Genomic DNA, 21,883 nt, shown 5'->3' with positions numbered 1-21,883 from the left:
AGGCCAGCACGCCGGACAGGCCACCAAGAGATACATACACATGTGCACAAGTATACATATCTTCACAATCGCTCGATCACCTGACCCCACCTTCAAGGCTTCAGAAACGAATCTGAAGCCCGATCTTTTCATTTTTCTGCCCTCTGTGTCTGAAAAACACCTCAGGTAGAGCGCTTTGGTCCTCTGCTGCATCTTTCATGAATGCTGATAACATCACAATACGTGCGATAACACCATTCCAACACACGCCACCCACACACGCAGGGCTCAACAATACGGATGGCTCTGGGCCAGTTTGACAAAGTTTCGGGCCAGCTGACAGAACTGTCACTTCCAGCCTATGTTCGTTGATCATGTGTCGTTATGCCTTGCAAACCTAACCATTTGGATTTCTAGGAGGTATGGAAGATTGCAGATTGTGCTAATTTAGATTTGTCTTCAAGGTAACATTACCATGCTGGCCAACAATGATGAGGTTTTAGTGAAATATGAGTATGATGAATAGTATTGGAAGCATCAGATTGAATGGGGTCCAAATTCTAAATAAACCAGAAATGGATTTGCTCTGTATGGCATAGTTTCCAGCAAAAATGTTTATGAAATGTCACAGCTGAATCATTTTTCCATTAGATTCCATTTCAAACGTACACATTATCTTAAATTTTACTGTAAAAATTACACACAGACACAAATAATTTAGAGTTGAAGTCAAAAGTTTACATACACCTTCTAGAATCTACAAAATGTTAATTATTTTACCAAAATAAATCATACAAAATGGATGTCATGTTTTATTTAATACTGACCTGAATAAGATTTGACATAAAAGATGTTTACATATTGTCCACACAAGAAAATAATAGTTGAATTTATAAAAATGACCCTTTTCAAAAGTTTACACACACTTACCTGAACGATCCACAGCTGTTTTTTTTTTTTTTTCATGAGTCCCTTGCTTGTCCTAAACAGTTAATCTGCCAGCTTTTCTTCAGAAAAATCCTTCAGGTCCCACAAATTCTTCGTTTTTTCAGCATTTTTGTGCATTTGAACCCTTTCCAACAATAACCGTATGATTTTGACATCCATCTTTTCACACTGAGGACAACTGAGGGGACTTTTACAGACTATTACAGAAGGTTCAAATGCTCACTGATGCTTCAGAAGGAAACACGATGCATTAAGAGAGAGGCGTGTAAACTTTTGAACATAATGAAGATGTGTACATTTTTCTTATTTTGCCTAAATACCTTGTCTTTTTTTTTCATTTAGTACTGCCTTTCAGAAGCTACAGAAGATACTTGCATGTTTCCCAGAACACAAAATAAGTTAAATTTACCCTGATCTTCAAATTCAAAACATTTTCACCCCTGGCTATTAATGCATTTTGTTTCCTTCTGGAGCATCAGTGAGTGTTAGAACCTTTTGTAATATTCCTTCAGTTGTCCTCAGTGTGATGAATCTCAAAATTATAGTCATTGTTGGATAAAGGTTCAAATACACAAAAATGCTGAAAAACCAAAGAATTTGTGGGACCTGAAGGATTTTTCTGAAGAACAGCAGGCAGTTTAACTGTTCAGGACAAACAAGAGACTCATGAACAACTATCACTAAAAAAAAAAAAAAAAAGACGTGGAACATTCAGGTAACAACACAGTGTTAAGAATCAACTGTATGTAAACTTTTGAACGGGATCATTTTTATAAATTCAACTATTATGTTTTTTCTGTGGACTATATGTGAAGGTATTTTACTAAATAATAAAAAAAAAGATCTCTCTTATTTTGGTAAAATAATTAAGATTTTGCAGATTCTGCAAGGTTTACTGTATGTAAACTTTTGACTTCAGCTCTCTCTCTCTCTAATATTATTTATTGAATAACAATATTTAATAAAAAACAACAGCCATCATAAAAGTTGCTAGGCTATTTAGTCAAAAGTAAAAAGGCAGTGCTCTGATATACGACATTACATTTACATAAAATATAACGTGATGAATTTTTGCCTTCAGCCAAAACTATTTGCTCTGGAACAAATAATACATTAATGAGACTAAAGACTGCCCGTTAGATTTACCCAAAACAAATTATATCTCATGTTTAACAACTATAGAGATATCAGAGCCAATGGCAAATTCCAGAAGAAATGGAACAGTCTAAACAGGTACATTCTCACCTAAAAAAACTCTTAAAATTACATTCAGTGACACAAAAACAGTATTATTTATAAAATTATACACGATTTGCCATGACACTCACTGTGAGAAATACCACAAACGGAGTGATACAAAAAACAGTTGGAGTTCTAATATCACTAGAATATTGCACTCCTCTCAGCCAATCAGATTCGAGGACCAGAAAGCTGAAACAGAAAATATGCATGAACCAGAAAACTGTTGTGTGTAAATACACACATATACACACACAATTTATACAGTCTAATTATATAATTATATTTATTCACATATTATTTTTATTATTTATCATCAAATGTACATATGTAAAATATGATAATTAAATTAAATAATATTTACACAGTGACTAATAATAATAAAACAATAAAGCTATACAATATAATTTCAATATAATTCTTTCATAAACACACATTTAAAAAAAAGTAAAACATACACACACACACACACACACATTAGATCTAACGTAATGATAATCCAACACAGATAAGATCTAACAAAAAAAATAAATAAATAAATAAATAAATCAATCAATCTACTACAGTGGGGGGAGAAAACCCTCACACACACATATACACACGTACACAACCACACAGACTGACACAGACAGTCTTTCAGTTTTTCCAGCACAGGATGTTGAGTAAAAGTCAAGGTTGACTTTAGCACCTGCTTGAGTGATTCATTGTGTTCTTCCTCCATTTAGAGACAGAGAGAAACAGAGAGATACTGTGTGTTCTTTAAGAGCCTACTTGGCACCAGGCCAAAGTCCACAGGCTGTGTCCACGACAACGGAGGGATGAGCCTTTGAAAATCAACCAGCGGCCCAATTATGTCCTCCTGAAGCAATTATGCCCAATGACACCAGCTTCGCCCCATTCCAGATGCCCTCCCCAGCCTTAATTACGTATGCTAATGCCGAACCCAAGTGACATCACAAAACCTGTTTCTGCCAGTGGAAATAAATCACCAATTTTAATAAACATCTCGGATTAGCTTACCCAAAAATGAACATTCTGTCGCCATTTATCACCACTTTCATAGTACTTTTATGATGCTTCTGCATCCTTTTTGCAAGCCTCAGTTCACATTTATTGTAACCGCACATAAAAGAACAACCAGCACGGTCTTCATAAAGTCAAATGGGTTTAGAACAACATGACAAAGCTCATTTCTGGGTGAACTATCCCTTTAAAAATGTCAGATTTGCCAGCATAGATCATCTGCCATCTTGCGTCAGTTGGAGGTTAAATGAAAGGCACCCGGTTTCGACCCACCTCGGCCCGCCGCAGCGAGCTGAACCCAAAGGAGGGCGAGGAGACTGTGTGCCCACTGACAGGTCTGGCCCGCTGCATTTAATGATATTTAAAAGAAAAATATGCCAGTGTGATGGTTTAACACTGATTGATAAGGCTGCCAGAGGAAAGTAGATAAACAAGCAGGTGATGGATTTGCCGCTCTCGAAGTGAAGACATTACGCTGCGTGCAGAACCTCGTGCCAGACACCTAGGAGCAGTGGGTGGCCGGAGGTTAGCCATTTTGTGCCCACTCAGTAATGCAGCTTTAATCACTCCCTATATTTCCAGTTAAAAAGGAGGCTTAATGAGCCAGTTTCACAAGCCCAGAGAAACTGATTATTATCTGAGAATTCCTACTGAGTTGGTGTTTGTCCAAGTCTCCCTCTCCCCTTCACTAAATATCCTCCGCTCTCAGTAGATGGCGCTGTTGGCCTTCTGAACCCCAGCGGATTGTTGTTGGCGCGAAGTGCCAAGTGGCTTTATGCTAGCATATTTTCTCCCTCCTGTCCTTATCATCAGCATGTGTGTGTGTGTTTTCACCACAGAATAAGTGTAAGAGTTCTTCAAGTGTTTATAGAGTTTGTACTGCCAAACCTATCACAACATACGAGTGCACAGTCAGTAGTATCACAGCTCTCGGCCCATTTATAACAGGCGCTAATTCAGATATTTCTGTAAGGTGTTCTTTTTTACACAATCGATGAGAGAAAGATATTTTTCTAGCATGGTTACAGACCCAAATCTTGTCGTTTAACATAATTCATGGCCATTTTAATTGTTGATGAGTCACACGGCACTGTCTGTCTCTGATCTGTCTACAAGCATATGCTACTGAGCCTGTCTGTCCTCTCTCAGGGCTAAAAACATTGCACAGAGCCTGATTGTCTTTCTATCTCTCTCTAGGCTAACAGAACAGCTGTAGATATCACAAAACGGGTAAACTTAATCGCCAAAAGCAGAGATGGAAAGTATCTACCACCAAAGGAAGACAGACAGTGTGAAGGATGACAAAATGCAACAACATCAGGCCTGTTATAAATTATGTGTGTGTGTGTAAGTGTTCACGTCCGTGCATTTTCCTCTGGCTTTGTGCATTTTGTACATTCCGGGCTGACGGACACACACACTAATATGCCTGTGAGCATTTCTGCATGTGTGAAGCCTGCAGAGTGTGAGGAAGCAACTTTTCAGGAGGCAAAGGCACAAACTGTGAAGAGATGGGCTTAATTAAAATCCACATGAATATGCATGAGACACTTGTACGGTTCCAGTAATTACATATTGAAAAAAGGTTTCATGCGCTAGTGAGACGCTGGCGTAAGTATTCTTAAGTGATGTCTAATTCCAACACGGCGCACGGCACTGATCGGAAGGGAGATAGTAAAAACTCTCCTTTAAAGGAAAAAAAAACAAATTCAAAGAAAACAGAAAGAGTGCGGAGATTGTGGAGGTTAAGGTGTTTGTACTAAACCATTGTAAAACACTGATGAGGTTTTAAGCGGGAAAAACACCTACAATTTATGTTAACCAGACGCAACAGTTCACTAAATGATCAGTGCTTATCTTTACAGAGGTACAGCTTGGTTATTGCTGAATACATCCTGCTATTGCACAATAGCTTCATGTCAGCCTGAATATCTACAAGCACTTAGAGCCAACAGACATTTCTGCCCACTCAGTCTCAATATAGCACAGAAAATATATAACAGAAATTAAATGTTAGTTCAAAAGGCATAGTATTTTGTTGTGTTGCTCTGGATAAAATTTGTCTTGGATAGAGACACCTAGTGATGTGGATGTAGAATCACACGTAATAGAATAGTTTGATAATAGAACACTGTAAAAAAAAAAAACTAAAAAAAATATGTTGAGTCAACTTAAAATAATTTGTTACTCTGCTTCCTTAAAATTTTAAGTTCAGACAACTCAAAGAAGTTTAGTCAGTTTGAAATGTTAAGATGTACTAAGTGAAAACTTAGATATTTGAGTTGACTAAACAAAAAAAATTGGTTTGTTAAACTTAAAAGCTGGGCTTGTTACCCAGCTGCTTTAAAATTCTAAGTTGAATGAACTAAAATATCTAAGTTGTAACTTAGTTTGACTTAAAGGAGAAGTTTACTTCCAGAACAACAATTTACAGATAATGTACTCACCCCCCCTTGTCATCCAAGATGTTCATGTCTTTCTTTCTTCAGTCGTAGAGAAACGACTGAACATTTCAGGATTTTTCTCCATATAATGGACTGATGCGGTGCCCTGAGTTTGAACTTCCAAAATGCGGCTTCAAACGATCCCAGCCAAGGAAGAAGGGTCTTATCTAGCGAAATGATCGGTTATGTTCATTAAAAAAAATACAATTTAAATACTTTTTAATGTCAAACACTCGTCTTGCTCTCCCTGAACTCTGTGTATTCTAGCTCAAGACAGTTAGCGTATGTCAGAAAAAACACAGATCGTATTTTCTCCCTCAACTTCAAAAATCATTTCAAAATCATCCTACATCGCTGCAGAAGTTCAGACCCAGTCTTTGCAAAGTGAACATACAAAGAAGACCAAACACCCTTAACAAAAAAGGTAAAACAGTGATATAAGAAGATTTTGAAGTTGAGGGAGAAAATACGATTGGAGTTTTTCGACATACCCTAACTGTCTTGAGCTAGAATACACAGAGTTCAAGGAGAGCAAGACACGATGAGCGTTTGACATTAAAAAGTATATACATTGTATTATTTTTATGAAAATAACTGATTGTTTCGCTAGATAAGGCCCTTCTTCCTTGGCTGGGATTGTGTACAACCGCATTTGGGATCGTTTGAAGACACATTTAAACTGCATTTTGGAAGTTCAAACTCGGACCATACCAGTCCATTATATGGAGAAAAATCCTGAAATGTTTTTCTCAAAAAACACAATTTCTTTACGACTGAAGAAAGAAAGACATGAACATCTTGGATGACAAGGGGGTGAGTACATTATCTGTAAATTGCTGGTCTGGAAGCGGACTTCTCCTTTAACAATTCAAGTAAACTAAACTTTTTTGAGTTTACTGAACCTAAATGTTTAAGGCATCCAGGTAACAAATTATTTTAGGTTGACTCAACAAATTGTCTTGCAGAGTTTCACTCTGAATAAAAAGCTGGTAGTATTTAGCTAGATATATAATGATGCGACCCACTACATGAAACATAAATCTCGACTCCATAAGTAAAAATAAAACAGCTTTTATTAGGCTACTAATATGATTTTGTGAATGTACATGGTTTCAAAGGTTTCTATTTTTAATTACTATTAATTTGTTGTTTGTTGTAATTGTTTGTATTTATTTATTTATTTTGTAAGGATTATTATTATTATTATTATTATTATTGGCAAGAAAAAAACATACATTATTTTCTTTTGTGCTGAAAATTCTTATGTTTTAATTTTTTAAATACATTTAGATCAATGTGACCTACAATCACTCAGTTCTAAAAAAAAAAAAAAAAAAAAAAAATAATAATAATAATAATAATAATAATTAGAAATAAATGGTGGTCTACTAATATAGGACATATTATAGAAGAATAATTACTTTATAAGTTGCTTTTTTATTGTATTATTTATTTATTTGTTTGTTTGTTTATTTTTATTTATTCTCTTTAATTTTTTTTTTTTTTTTGTAGGCCAGTATTTTTTGACCAGAAACACCACAAGTGTAACAAGATGGGGAAAAAAACCCAGAAAAGTAAAAATAAATAAATAAATGAATAAAAAAACAAATAAATAAAATAAAATACAAGTTTTTGTAGTCCAATGCAATAACATTAACTAGCATCTTTTGGAAAAGAAAATCTTATCTCGGTCAAAGTGACCAGAGCACAACATGAGAGTTAAAACATGTAAGAAAATGAAATATTCTCTGTTCTTAGATGTAGAAAGCCAGGGGAATATAGCTGAATGCAAAAGAGGGAAATAATCTGAAAGGGACTGGGAAAGAGATTCAGAGAAGGATAGAAAAGGAAGTTGGGAATTGCAATGGCAAGTATGATAGGATGGTTAATCACCACTTTGCCCCGCTAATTTCGCGCCCCCCGTGGCAACAGAGCATGTTTTATTCAACAATTTATTAGATCCCCATCCATTCTGGCACTTAACACGCTGAGTCCACGCCGCTCCGGCGTGCACTGTGTCTACAGATCCGCCCAGCAGCGGCACGGCCTGTCTGCAGACCTCCCAGCTATCATTTCAGACCGCCGACAGAACAGCCAAACATCATTACAGACTGTCTACAGACTGAACCAACATCACTGCAGTTTTCCCTTTACGGAATCATCCATCGCTGCAGTGTCTACAAACCCTCCAAACATCACCCACAGAAAAAAAAAAAAAAAAAAAAAATGAAGGAGGGGAACGGAGGTAGCATGAGAGAAGGGCTGGGACAGCAGCACCAGGCAGGGTACTAATGGCTCCCCGAGCTGTGAGACACTGGCATTATGCAGAAACATGCTGGCCATATGGAAAAGACAATGAAGTACAGTAATTAAAACAGAACAAAGAGAGAGACGCAGTGTGCCATAATTAGAACACTGATTAATCAGCTGATAATTTTACCTTGATTAATGTTCCTGATTTTCCTTTCATACTGACCTGAGCCAGTTGGGTACGGTCCAATTAAATTTAAATTAAGCGGCTGAAAATTCGGCATCAGAATAAGATGTCACAGGACAGGAAAGTATAATTGTTTTAGTGGTATGAACAATATGCAAGATGAGACCTTGCTGGGCAAGTGTTTTCAATATGCATGTCAGGCTTGCTTGACTTTTTTTTTATACTGTATAATATGTGACTCTGGACCACAAAAAAGCAGTCTTAAGCAGCATGGGTATATTTGTAGCAATAGCTAAAAATGCACTGTATGGTGTCAAAATTGTAGATTTTTCTTTTATGCCAAAAGTCATTAGGATATTAAGATCATGTTCCATGAAGATATTTTGTATATATATATATATATATATATATATATATATTAAAACTTAATTTTAGATTAGAAATATGCATTACTAAGAACTCCATTTGGACAACTTTAAAGGCAACTTTCTCAATATTTAGATTTTTTCCCAGACCCTCAGATTCCAGATTTTCAACTAGTTGTATCTCGACCAAATATTGTCCTATCCTACAAACCATACATCAAAGGAAAGCTAATTTATTCAGCTTTCAAATTATGTGTAAATCTCAAATTAAAAAAAATAAAAATAAAAATTGACCTTTATGGTTTTGTGGTCAGGGGTCACATATGTGATATTTAACATATTATTACATATTATTACTATGTAAGGTCAACAGGGTGATCATCTTGTGACTCCCCATTGTCAAAGACTGAATGTCCCCAAAACTGCACATTTTCAAACTTTATTTACAGAAATATGAGTGGCACATAAAAATACATTAAAAATATAACATTTCAAATAATTAATTATATAATTCTAGACATAACTGAACATTCTTCAGGATATAAAAAAAAACAAATTAATTTACATGATTTGTGCTTTTTTAAAGTCACATTTTTACTCAGAAATAATTAACTCTACCTGATAAAATATTTTAGAGCTTGATATAAATAACTTATATTTATTATAAAAATCCCAATTTAGGATTGCATTCAGTTCTATAACTTTTCTACGTCTTGAAATCATAAAGTTCCCCCCATATATCCTGTTTTTTTCTAGGCCGTAAAAATTCTGGTCCTCAAAGAAAAAAAAAAATAAAATATATATATATATATATATATATATATATACACACATATAAAAAAATAACATGTAGACTTACATTCTATTTCTTATGTGTTTAGCTTATTTAGTAAGTAATTTTGTGACCTTGGAAGATAGCTGAAGCACCACCTGTTTTTTTTTTTTTTTGGTTTGTTTGTTTGGTTTTGTTTTGGATAATGTCCATTGTTCTGCTATTTCATGGCTTCTAATCAAATGAATAAGCACATGGACATTATATGTTCATTTAGCTGTACATTATAAGCATTCAGTACGAAAAAGAACAGACCATTGCAATGTACAAAAAAAGACAAAAGACAAGACGAGACAAACACTAAAACTATTTAATAATATTAAAACAAAAGTACCCTGAGGTAATTTTCATTACAACGTATAAGTGAGATGCAAGATGGAGTTTGTTTTGTGTATATGCGAAAAGAGAAAGTGAGTCAGCGATGTGAAAGATGCTGATTTCAGTCACTTGGATGAGTGTTGCCATGGATGATGGCGAATATTAGGAAACATCTCTGTATGCCATAATTAACCAATCAGAATCAAGCATTTTAGAGAGCCACGGAATGTTAATGTAGTTGTTCAAGACTATGGAGGAATTACAGAAAACATCAAAAGCTAAATATTGTTCAGCTAATGAATAAATGTATAATTTCTTTCACAAAAACGTGCAGTTTGAAATAATATACAAACGCCCTCTCACTCCAATTACCTGCTTCATTATTCTTTCCAAATCAAGTTTACCAGCAGACTGTATTTCCCCCAAAATATCAGTAGACCAATGGCTGGCCAGAAAGATGTTATTTAGTACAAACGAGAGCTCCCAGCAGCCCGACTCCCTGGGTGGGTCCCCTTAGAGATGCCCCACTCTGACACCAACTCCTCAATCACAGCCAAAACTAATCTGCCCAATATCACACAATGGCAGGTGCATTTATTCTGTCAATTGAGAGGAGAGGGGAAAACAGTTGGACGGCTAAATGAAAAAGCTGGCTCTCGCGTTCTCTAGTGGCCTCTCTGCGCTTCGCTTTCGTCCGGGCTGGGGCTGTTGGCCAGGCTTCAGTTGACTGGCTGGCGTCCAGCCCCTGTAGAGTCACTTTGGGCAGCCCCTGCCAGCCATGTCAGCGTGCCAAAGCCTCCTCCACCAGCGTTAGTGGAGGGCACCGCTACTGTCACCGGCGCCCCAGCGGACCCGACCTGGAGCGCCGTGTTAATTCACTCAGATCTATTTAAAAGCGGGTGACAGCTCTGTTACGGATGGAGAGGTGACAAGGGCAGCTGTTCCCTTGCACACATACACAAACACTACTGCAAACATTCTAACTACATAAGGCCTGCATGTTGACAAAGCATGCAGATTAATGTATACAGCGGCGCAAAAGAGGTGCACTATATCAGTGCTGGGTTTTGACACAGATTTCACAATTCGATTCTGATTCACAAGCTTGCAATATCAATTTGATATCAATTATTTTGGATATATATCAGGTATAGTACAGTTCATGCCAAACTAGTGCTGTAAAATATACATGAGAGTCAGTTGGCACTACATTACTATAATATTAAAGTTTAAAATTAACTGATGCTTAAATTACACTCAGTGAAGTTTTTCTAATAATGAAGTTACAATTACATAAATATTTCTGCTCCAATTCTTTTTTTGAAATATAAACATTTAAGTGGTGGCTGTTATTAAAACGTGATGCATTTAATTAAACCTAAATTAAACACTGAAGAACAGAAATTTGAACAAACATGTTATATTGTGCATTTATATAGCAAAATGCTCCTCCCTAGAGTTCATTTTTCTAGCTAACTAACGAGTTTACTGTCACCGAACATGTTTTCTCTGAGGTAAATGTGACGTTACCTGACATTGTTTACAAGCTATATTGACATCGTTGCATGGTAGAACCACTGACTGAACGATTACATGAGACAGGATACAGATTTTCGGTAAGTTGTACTTTTTCTTTTAACATACCTTCAGATGTTTGTTTATGTTTATTGCGTGCTTTTCGAGGAGACTACCAGTTCACGTGCTTCATGTTGCTGCTTCTCTTGGACTGATGCGCAACAGCGACAAAAAAGTATTTATAATTTGAATATTGTAATAAATTGTTCAGAATTTAAAATATGAGAGTTTTATATCAAAAGTAACAAAGCACAAAGCTAATTGCTGTTTGTTGGATGGGAGGTGTGCTACAACGTTCCCTTCATTAACTGAAAACAGGCTACCCTGGTGAAAAAAAACAGCATATGCTGGTAGGTATTTCTGGTTTAAGCTGGTCCTTTGCTGGTTTATGCTGGTCCTTTGCTGGTTTATGCTGGTCCTTTGCTGGTTTAAGCTGGTCCTTTGCTGGTTTTTGCTGGTCATGTTGCTGGTCAAGGACCAGCATGAACCAGCAAAGGACCAGCTTAAACCAGCACCAAAACCTACCTAACCAGCATTCCAGCATCAAAACATACCTACCAGCATATGCTGGTTTTTTCACCAGGGTAGACTAATCGATTATTGGGATTTAAGAACCGATATCGTTCCGTAAAAAATTAGATTTAAATTGACTTTTTTTTACCCAGCTATAATTTATATTATTCACCATATTTAATGTTATATTTTTATAATATTTAAATATTATATACAATATATTAAATATATATATATTTAATATAATAAATGCAATTTAGCGTAATAGACTTCTTTCAAAAACATTAAATGCCTAACTTTTGATAGGTAGTGTGTCTATCCATCCATCCATCTTAGACTATAAGGCATCAGTAGGAGCTTTTAAAAGAAGTCTGTTATGCTAGGTTGAATTTATTTGATCAAAAATACAGTACAAACTGTAATGTAACTGTTACAAATGAAGATAGCTGCTTTCTACTGGCAAGCCTGTTATGCTAGGTTGCATTTATTAGAACAAAAATACAGTAAAAACTAACGTAACAGCGTTACAAATTAAAATAGCTGCTTTCTATTGGCATATTATTTGAAAATGTAATTTTTAACTGTGATGGTAAAGCTGAATCTTCAAAAGTCACATAATCCTTCAGAAATCATTCTGATATGCTGATTTGGCGCTCAAGAAACATTTCTTATAATTATCAGTGTTGAAAACTTTTTTTTTTTTTTTTGCCTAATATGTTTGCAGGAACCGTGAACTTTTTTGTAAATGTCTTTACTGCCACTTTTGATCAATTTAATGGATCATTGCTAAATAAAAACATTCATTTTCTTCTTCTTCTTCAAAAAAAATGCAATATAAGGACATTAATTTTTAAGTGCAGCTTAAGTGTCCAAAAGTGTCCAGATATGCATGTATGATCTCTTTGGGCAAAACAGAATGGTAAAAGTAACCCCTGATGTACACGCTATAAATCCTAATTTAACCCAAGTCATAAATTGAGCAGCAGAAAACTGAGAATTGAAGGGAGAAAAAGTGGCATAAAGAGATAAAGAAAAGGCCTCCTGTGATCTTGATATATGAGCTTTGTTAAATTAACGTGTGGTTTCCAATCAACAGAGGCACGCCACAGGGCTTCTCATCAATTCGGACAGAAAAAAAAGAACCTCATCTGTAGCAGTCGAGCTGGGAGAAGCTGGGAAATGATCCAAATTTTGACTCACAAGTTTATACGCAATGACCCACTCCTGATGGAGGCCTCCAAGCTCATCTAGGCCCTTTATCTTCTCTCTGGTGGGACCCCAGCACCATCTCCATTGGACCGGGCCTGTAATTGACCATTAAGGTACTACGAACATTTTTCAGTTATCTCCCAATGACAATAACAGCAATAGTACATGACAACATTCCATTAGTGTTCAATTTGAGCACAGATGGGCACGCATACGAACGCGCGTGTGCGTGGAACACACACAGAAATATCTGCTGCTTTTTAGCGTGTCTTCACGCGTTGCCTTCTTTTGTTTCCGTCCTGAAAATGAAACCAAAATAGGCAGAAGATGCTTGGTAACATGCAAATATTCAACTATCACTTCTACGTCTGATGTGCAGTGAGCAATGAGACCTTGCCTCTGTCATATGCTGTGTTTAATTACATGGAAACTTTCCTTTCCTGAGGCCACGGCAGCGTAGTGTTTTGACAAGCAGACCCTCGCGCTGACAACGTTTCTCATGGATGATTTGGGATAAACTACACTCAGACATAAAAGATTAGTCCATTAAGAGCAGCAAACGGCGCTGTCTCATTGATATTCAACGGCGAGCTAGTGGTAAAACAGATTATCGGTTGATGGAGCCTTCATTAATTCAGTTCAGTCTTCGGGTTGCCCGTGTCCTGTTTGCTTCTAAAACACCACAATTGTTACTGATCTAATAAAATCACGAGATGCAATGATGAAATAAATAAATACTTGAATGTCTCCAGCTATGACATAAGCCGACAGCACTAAATTGGAAATTAGCCACAAAGCCGTAGTAAAAAATGTCGGAGGATCTATCCCGCTGGCATTTGATTGGACTTGACACGTCCACGAACAGGTGCACGTTTATCTCCGAAGTAAAACGAAGAGACTTTGCCCATTTCAACGCCTGTGTTAAAACAAAGCATAAACTGCGGTGTGATTTATTCAGAGTTGCTCAAAAAAACTTTGATCGGGGGAGGAAAAAAAAACCCCTACGCAACACGCAACATCCCAGTCCACATTTAGCTCCGATTGTGCGAGACATTTTTCTTCCGTGGCCTTTTTGATATTCTAATAACAGGCGGTGAGCTGGACGCAGGTGTGGTGTTCTGGGCAATAACAAGGCCTGAATAATTACCGCCGCCATATCCATAACAGCCCCAAAGCTCAGAAGTGTGTTCAGTCTGTGGAGCCCCTTCTCTCCGGTGTGGAATCCGCCCCTTCGATGGTAAATGGCAGAACTGGGATCTCTTCCAGATTTAGTGCTGCCCAGTTAGAGAGAAATAAAGCTGGCAATCCTCAGGAGAACTCTCTAATGTCTCTGTTAATTGTGAGTTATGGGTAAACATTGCAGGCTTGCCGAGGTCAGACCTGTCAGCAATAATACTTTTCAGGAGGAATTTACGAGATGGCCCTGTTTATTCCGCTATAAAAGGAAGTAACAGAAGGAATTAGACACGGTCTGTTGTTGTCGTTTCTTTTTGCTGTTGTTTGCTCATGTCAATCCCTCTTCCTGTCATCTCCTGATTCCCATTACGCAGAGAGAGCTACTTATCTACACAGTGTGACAGTGCCAGTCTGGCTGGATGAGGTACTTGGGCACAACGCGCTGGAGAACGATCTCTCACAGACATGTCCGACAAGCTCGGCTATAATGACAATTCGGAACTTTAGCCTCATTTGCAAAAACCTGTTATTCACGGGTCAATGATATGGCGCTCTTTTTTCTTTTGTCCTGTCTGTTTATTTATTCCAAAATACATTTAAAATCCAATTCATTCATACAGTGGACTAAACTCTATCTCTAATGCGGAAATATAAAGTGAAAAATGTCAGTCAAACTGTCCCGATATATTGATTAGAATTTTTTATTTAATTAATTACATGATGTGTCCGATTAATTTATCTAATTAATCACAAAATAAATTTGACTTTGAAAATACCCACAAAAGATTATTTAAAAGTATTTTTGTGTTATATGAGAAGGTATCAAGTAGACATTACAAATTATAGCTTTAGAGAGAAATATTTTATTTGATTCAACATAAAATTTATTACACATAAACATTTAGGCTGCAATGGCCTAACGTAAACTATGGAACATAAAAAGATCATTTGAGAAACATCTCAGTATTTTTTGTTCTAATAATAAAAGTCATGGTAATCAAAACAGCTTTGTTTACAAAACAGTCTTCAAAATACCTTCATGGTCCACAAAATAAAGGTTTGAAATGACGTAAGGGTGAATAAATGATGACAGAATTCGAATTTTTTTTAATGCTTTTATTAATAGTAGTAGTAGTCGTATTGTCATTATTGTTATTATTTAATTATTTATAACAACAATAATGACAATAAAATGATACCCTAAATAAGAAACTAAATCTGCCAGCGGGTGACGGTAAATGTCTTTATGAGTCATTCACTCATTCAATTAATTCAAATGGCCGATTCATTCAGGAATTAAGTAAATGGCTCTCTTTATAAATGGGCCTTTGAATCATTGATTCACACGATTCGTTCAAAATGCAGATTCATTCAGAAATTAAGCACTGCTGTTTTGGTCGGAGACGCTGCTTAACAATTCTGCTATGGCTTCAAAGGTAATATGTTCTCTGCAAAATTGAGCAAAAACACATAATACAGTTTCTAAAATATAACGCAAAATCAACTTCTCATTTACTGAACTGTTGCATAACATCACATTTAAGCTCGTGACAGATCGGGACAAAATCATTCCTGTCATATTGCTCTTGTTGATCTTGTGTGATATGTGATATATAAATACGAGACAAAACACATACAGGGGTATTTTTTATTTTATTTTATTTTATTTTTTGCACAAATATCTTTAGGGCATAACTGCGTTTATGGAGTTGTTGCCTTGCATCACATTTGTCAACTGTATGAAATAATGATGTACAGTGTCTGGGGGCGGGGCCGGTGCGTTAACTGCATTAAAATATTGTAATCACATTTTCATAACTAATTAAGTTAACGTGTTAAACTGACAGCCCTATTTGAACTTCATGAATTAATGATTCAATGCACATATTTTTAAGCAACGATTAAAATATGTACACTGGAAATGTAAAAAAAATTTTTTTACTTTATGTTACACCACATTACAATCTTAAGAGTCACTAAAATACTCTGCGAGGCAGAGGGAGTGAAATAGCAGACGGGGTAATTAATATTGCTATTTAAATATGACAGGCTCATAACTCGTAAAACATGGGAAATACAGTTGAAAATGGACTTAGCTTTTCCATTTGAAATTTTGCAGTCACTGTGCAAGATTTGCAATTGCTCTTGGATTATATCAATACTTATGCGTCCACATATAGAAACCCAATTGAAAATACAATTTGCAATTCCTTTTGAAAATAGTTTGGAATATCCTTCCATATGCTAAGTTATTAGAAATGTATCTGTATGTTTTTATAATGGACACTCATGCCATGGACCTGTGCTTACACTTTCATACAAAAAACATGGACGGAGAACGTATACAGTAAAAAGATTTAAGATAAAGATAAAGCTTTAACATAAAAAAGTCTTGGCGTCCCTATTCAAAGCAGACCTACATTCTCACACAAAGAGCATTTAGATGTGATAAATGTTGGAGACCAGGGGACTAACGCGAAGCCCTGAATTGTGTTCGCTGAGGAGGCGAGGGCGGTACGTTCCCTCTAGACTGAACCAAATAGAGAGATCTGGGGATGTATGGTTATTAAGGGAAACAGTTCTTGGCACTCTCTCGCGGGGGCATCCTCTGTGGGAAAGAGTAGAATTAGAGGCGTCCAGATTCAGACCCGAGCCATAGAGAGGCTCTGTATGAGGTAGCATTACTTTAACAGCTGTGTAAATAGCTTTAATTCCATCGTTGGCTGGGCTACTGGCCGCTCACCAGCTCACAGAGTCAACAACGAGCTAATGATATCAAAGCCCTCTACACTTTCACTCATAACGGACAACGATCTCCTCTCCACCTCTTCCAAAAGAGTCCAGGCCATGCTGGCAGGAGGTGCCGATGAAGACGAAAGCACACGGGGGAGAATTGTTAATAAACCCAAGGACATGGAGAACAAGTGTCTTTCCATCCATCTCCATCAGCTGCGGGACAGCAGACGACAGCATGAAAGACAACAGCCCCACCTATATTATCATTCAAAAAGTGCTTGATGTAAGGAAAAAAAAAGGAAAGCCAACTACTAGAGGAGGAGACAAAGAACACAAAGCATGCTAGTGTGTGGATGTTTGATTAATTTGCTGAATATGTCGCCAGTAAGGAAGTACAACAGAAAACATGCGTGATGACAAATGCGGGTGTCATGCTACATGATATAAAACGCCTTGCCAATTACCTAACAATAATAAATCATAATGAAATCTTCAGCAGACGTAAGGTTATTCTAAATCTTAAGATAAAACTCATTGTAAATGCATACAAGTGTACTAATGTATGCAGCAGGTATGGTCGACTAGCCGTCAAACGAATCAATTACTGAAGATGACTAGTTTAAATATCTTTCTCTCTCTCTCTCTCTCTCTCTATATATATCCTCCCCTGAACCCACTGAGTTTTGACAGACCCTCTAAAGCATGCGGTGGGTTTAGTGGGGGGTAATTCAGAATTAATAGTGGAAAGTCACGTGAGAGATATGATTGTATATGACTGGTTATGTTCGACTGTGACGTCCTTGCGTTACCTGTCAATAACTTCATACACCCTTGATTTTCTGGTTTTATTTTGTAGAAAAGATGGAAACCCCAAAGACACTTTAATATGTTATGCATTTTATTAGACAGGTGACGAACGCACAGAGTAGCATTATAACAGAACTTTCAACACACTCAAATGTACAAATGTATCTAGTATGATAAAACAGCGCTGTTTTACCTCACATACGCATGAACGGAGGGAGCAGAAGCTTTCAACTGTGTCCTTCATTAGCAATCGCTCCAGCATCCTTGTTTGACTTCCATGACTTTCAGCCCTGCTTCATACTAAAGTGGCCTTAATAAGTTTTTAAAGGAGAAGTCCACTTCCAGAGATTGAACTTCCAAAATGCAGTTTAAATGCGGCTTTAAACAATCCCATATTCGGTTGTAAATGATCCCAGCGGTGGTATAAGGGTCTTATCTAGCGAAATGATCGGCTATTTTCATAAAAATATTACATTTATTACTTTTTAATGTCAAACGCTCATCTTGTCCTGCTCTCCCTGAACTCTGTGTATTCTGGCTCGAGACAGATAGGGTATGTCGAAAAACTGATCGTATTTTCTCCCTCAACTTCAAAATCATCCTATATCTCTGTTTTACATTTTTTGTTAAGGGTGTTTGATCTTCTTTGCATGTTCACTTTGTAAAGACTGCGTCGGAACTTCTGCAGCGATGTAGGGTGATTTTGAAATGTTATTTTTGAAAAAGTTGAGGGAGAAAATACGATCAGAGTTTTTCGACATACCCTAACTGTCTTGAGCCAGAATTCACAGAGTTTAGGAAGAGCAAGACAAGACGAGCATTTGAGATGAAAAAGTATTTAAATTGTATTTTGTTTTAATGAAATAACAGATCGTTTCGCTAGATAAGACCCTTCTTCCTCGACTGGGATCGTTTACAACCGCATTTGGGATCGTTTGAAGCCGCATTTAAACTGCTTTTTGGAAGTTCAAACTTGGGGCACCATATCAGTCCATTATATGGAGAAAAATCCTGAAATGTTTTCCTCAAAAAACAATTTCTTTACAACTGAAAAAAGAAAGACATGAACATCTTGGATGACAAGGGGGTGAGTACATTATCTGTAAATTGTTGTTCTGAAAGTGGACTTCTCCTTTAATATCTTAGCTCATCCATGGACATGATTTCTGATGTAGTCCTGACGGACTACATCGGCTGTGGGGATGAAGACTACAACTCCTATGATTCCACGTCATCAAACTACACCATTGGTTCTTTGTTTGTTTTAAATTTGTGCCCTCTAGCAGCGAAAGCTTACATACTGTGCCTTTAACCGATGTCATGTGACTAAAAACTCACTAAACATTTTTTCCTCTTGCGATAAGTCATGGTGGATGTTGGTAGGTTTCCGTATATTGCAGACACCGCACTAGCCATTCATTTTAACTGTAGGAGACATAGGCATCTATTTTTACAGAAGCAGCACGGAGAGCCGCTTCTGGGATGCTTCTGAAACATGCCGTGGCATGCCTGGTATAAACGCAAGCATTGACTAGAGTGGCAAGGGTACTACCACGTTCAAGGCCCAGAAAAGTACCAAGATGATCAACAAAGTAGTCCATGTGACATCAGTGGTTCAAAGCTCAAAGAAAACAAAAATAATGACTTTATTCCACATTTTCGTCTCTACTCTGTCACTTTTGGAACGTGGTAGTACCCTTGTTGTATTTGGGAGGGTCAGAGACCCTTTTTTGTTTTTGAGGTTATAGTACATTGAAGAATGATCATGTGACTTTCACGTATGCAACGTGACCTAAAAATGCAAAAAAGACATTTCCATTGCAGTTTTGGAATATATTCCTTCAAATTGCCTGAAAAACCACTTCATGCAAGCATAAAAAATCTGGTTATTTTAAGGTCCAAATCTCGCTATTAATAAACCATTAACTATGACTTTTGCCTCAATAAACTCTTAATTTACTGCGTATTAACAGTAAAGTAGTTGTTAATTTTAGGTATTAGGTAGGATTAGAGATGTAGAGCATGATTTGAAAATGTGGAATTTTATTGGTGGAAAAAAAAATCAAAATATTAAGAAAATTGCCTTTAAAGTTGTCCAAATAAAGTTCTTGCAATGCATATTATAAATTAAAAATTAAGTTTTGATATATTTATGGTAGGTAATTTACAAAGTATTCTCATGGAACATGATCTTTAGTTATTACTAATGATTTTTGGCATAAAAGAAAAATCAATAATTCTGACCCATACAATGTATTTTTGGCTATTGCTACAAATATATCCATGCTACTTAAGAGGTTTTGTTGGGTCCAGAGTCACATATATCACTGCAGTTCAACTGTACTTTGTATAACACCCTTAAAGTTAAACTTGACAGCCTCAAAAAAAAATTTTACCTTCAGATTTTTCACACCCACCATAAAACTATCTTGCAGCCCCATTGGTGATTCTTGGATTCTTGGTTTGTTTTGTTTTTTTTCCCTTTTTTTTGGAAAATAGTGGTTTTGCAAATGTTTCATTATTTAACAACTATGTTGATGTAACCACAAAGAATCACTAGCTCGTCAAATATACACATTCAGTGACAGAAAACAGACACAAAAGCATCAGCGTCTGCCCTTGTCCTCCAAGCCTATAATAAACCAAGCTATCCGCTCCACAAGACACCAAACGTCACCCTGTCACCCACGTGTCCATCGCAGGTCCACTTTTCCCAATCTGTGGCCTTCCTGCCAACCTCTCCACCCCTCAGCCCACATGAAAGAGACACTCAGACCTCTAAATATATAAAAGATGCAAATGACGCAAGTGACTGACACAGCATAAATAATCCATAAAGGCACATGAGAGGGAATGTGAGCAGCAAGACTGACTGTAATGATAAATAATGTATTACAGGAGACAGGCCTTGTTTATTTTGGTGGCTTGTGTGATTCCTCACAGACAAATTATTCCACCTGTGTGACTGAGAAGCAACCGTAACAGACAGTAGAGTGAGGAACGCATTCAATGTCTATGTCTGTAAATGTGTGTTATTCCATAACTGGTACCTTTTACAAACAAACAAACATACACACACATACAAATATTCGTAACAAATTCATCAACTTAAAAAAATGAAAGAAAAATCTTCAAATAAAAAAAAATCTTTCATTTTAAAATTAAAACTTTTAAAACTTCGAAAAGCCTTTTAAAAAAATGATAAATTAAAAAAAGTACCCTCGCCCAGACAAATGAGAGGCAACCATAATTATCTCAATTAGTATTTTTTAACAATAAAAACATCTAGTTATTTTTCTTAGTTCAGCTTTTACATTATTAAGCATTTTTAACTCTAAATATATTTGGAACATACAGGAATAAAACTAATTCTAATAATTTAAAGTCTTGGTTCTCAAATTGTTTTTGATTTAAGGATGGCGGAAGGATTTGAACTGGAAAACAAAACAAAAACTGTGATTAACATATGCACGGGAAAAACAAGGCCGGACATAAAGAATCCAAATTCTCACTTTCAAATTGTGAAATGTAGGTGTTAATACATGTAAAATGTTCATGGTGGATGAATGCGAACACCGAAGATTGAAAGAATATTTCTGTTGTGGAAAACAACCACAACAAAACATCTCTTCACAGAATTTAATTTGCATCCCAAGGGAGCAGTATCTAGGTAACCACATCAGTCTGTGGCTCTGAAATGGTGCTGATGGTGACAGTGTTAAATATGCCCAGTGAAGCACACCTCAAAGACTGACACACATACACACACACACACACTTGCCACTCTGTGGCACGTCACTACTATCCTGGACACCCGGAGGTGTGAACCACGCATTGGGCTGAGAAGCAGAAACACTGTGAAATGTCCATACAGAATTAGCAACAGCAATTAGTGGCATTTCAACACAAGGATGAAAAGAAACAGGCCGGACCTCAAAGAGCCTCATCACGCAGACTGACAGCTCTGAGACGAGTGTGCCGAGTAGAAGGAATGGAAAATGGCAAAAGCCCAGCTTTATTCGGCTTTGTTTATGATCTCGTTAACAAAATTAGTGACGAGATTATTTATTGACAAAAGATTATTTGATTCATCCAAGATAAGAAACACAAGACTGAAAAGATTCATCATGGCAATTTTAAAACACACTGTTGACTAAATGTACTGTAACCAGAAAAAAAACAACAACCCAATAGTGCAGTTGGACCTGCATAAGCTGCACTGAACATCTTTGTTCGCATGTTTTTATGCTCACTGAAATGCATGCATGTAGAAAATTAACCA

The sequence above is a fragment of the Labeo rohita genome, chromosome 13, assembly GCF_022985175.1.
Source record: "Labeo rohita strain BAU-BD-2019 chromosome 13, IGBB_LRoh.1.0, whole genome shotgun sequence".
Taxonomy (NCBI): domain Eukaryota; kingdom Metazoa; phylum Chordata; class Actinopteri; order Cypriniformes; family Cyprinidae; genus Labeo; species Labeo rohita.
Note: the sequence above shows the minus strand (reverse complement) of the source record.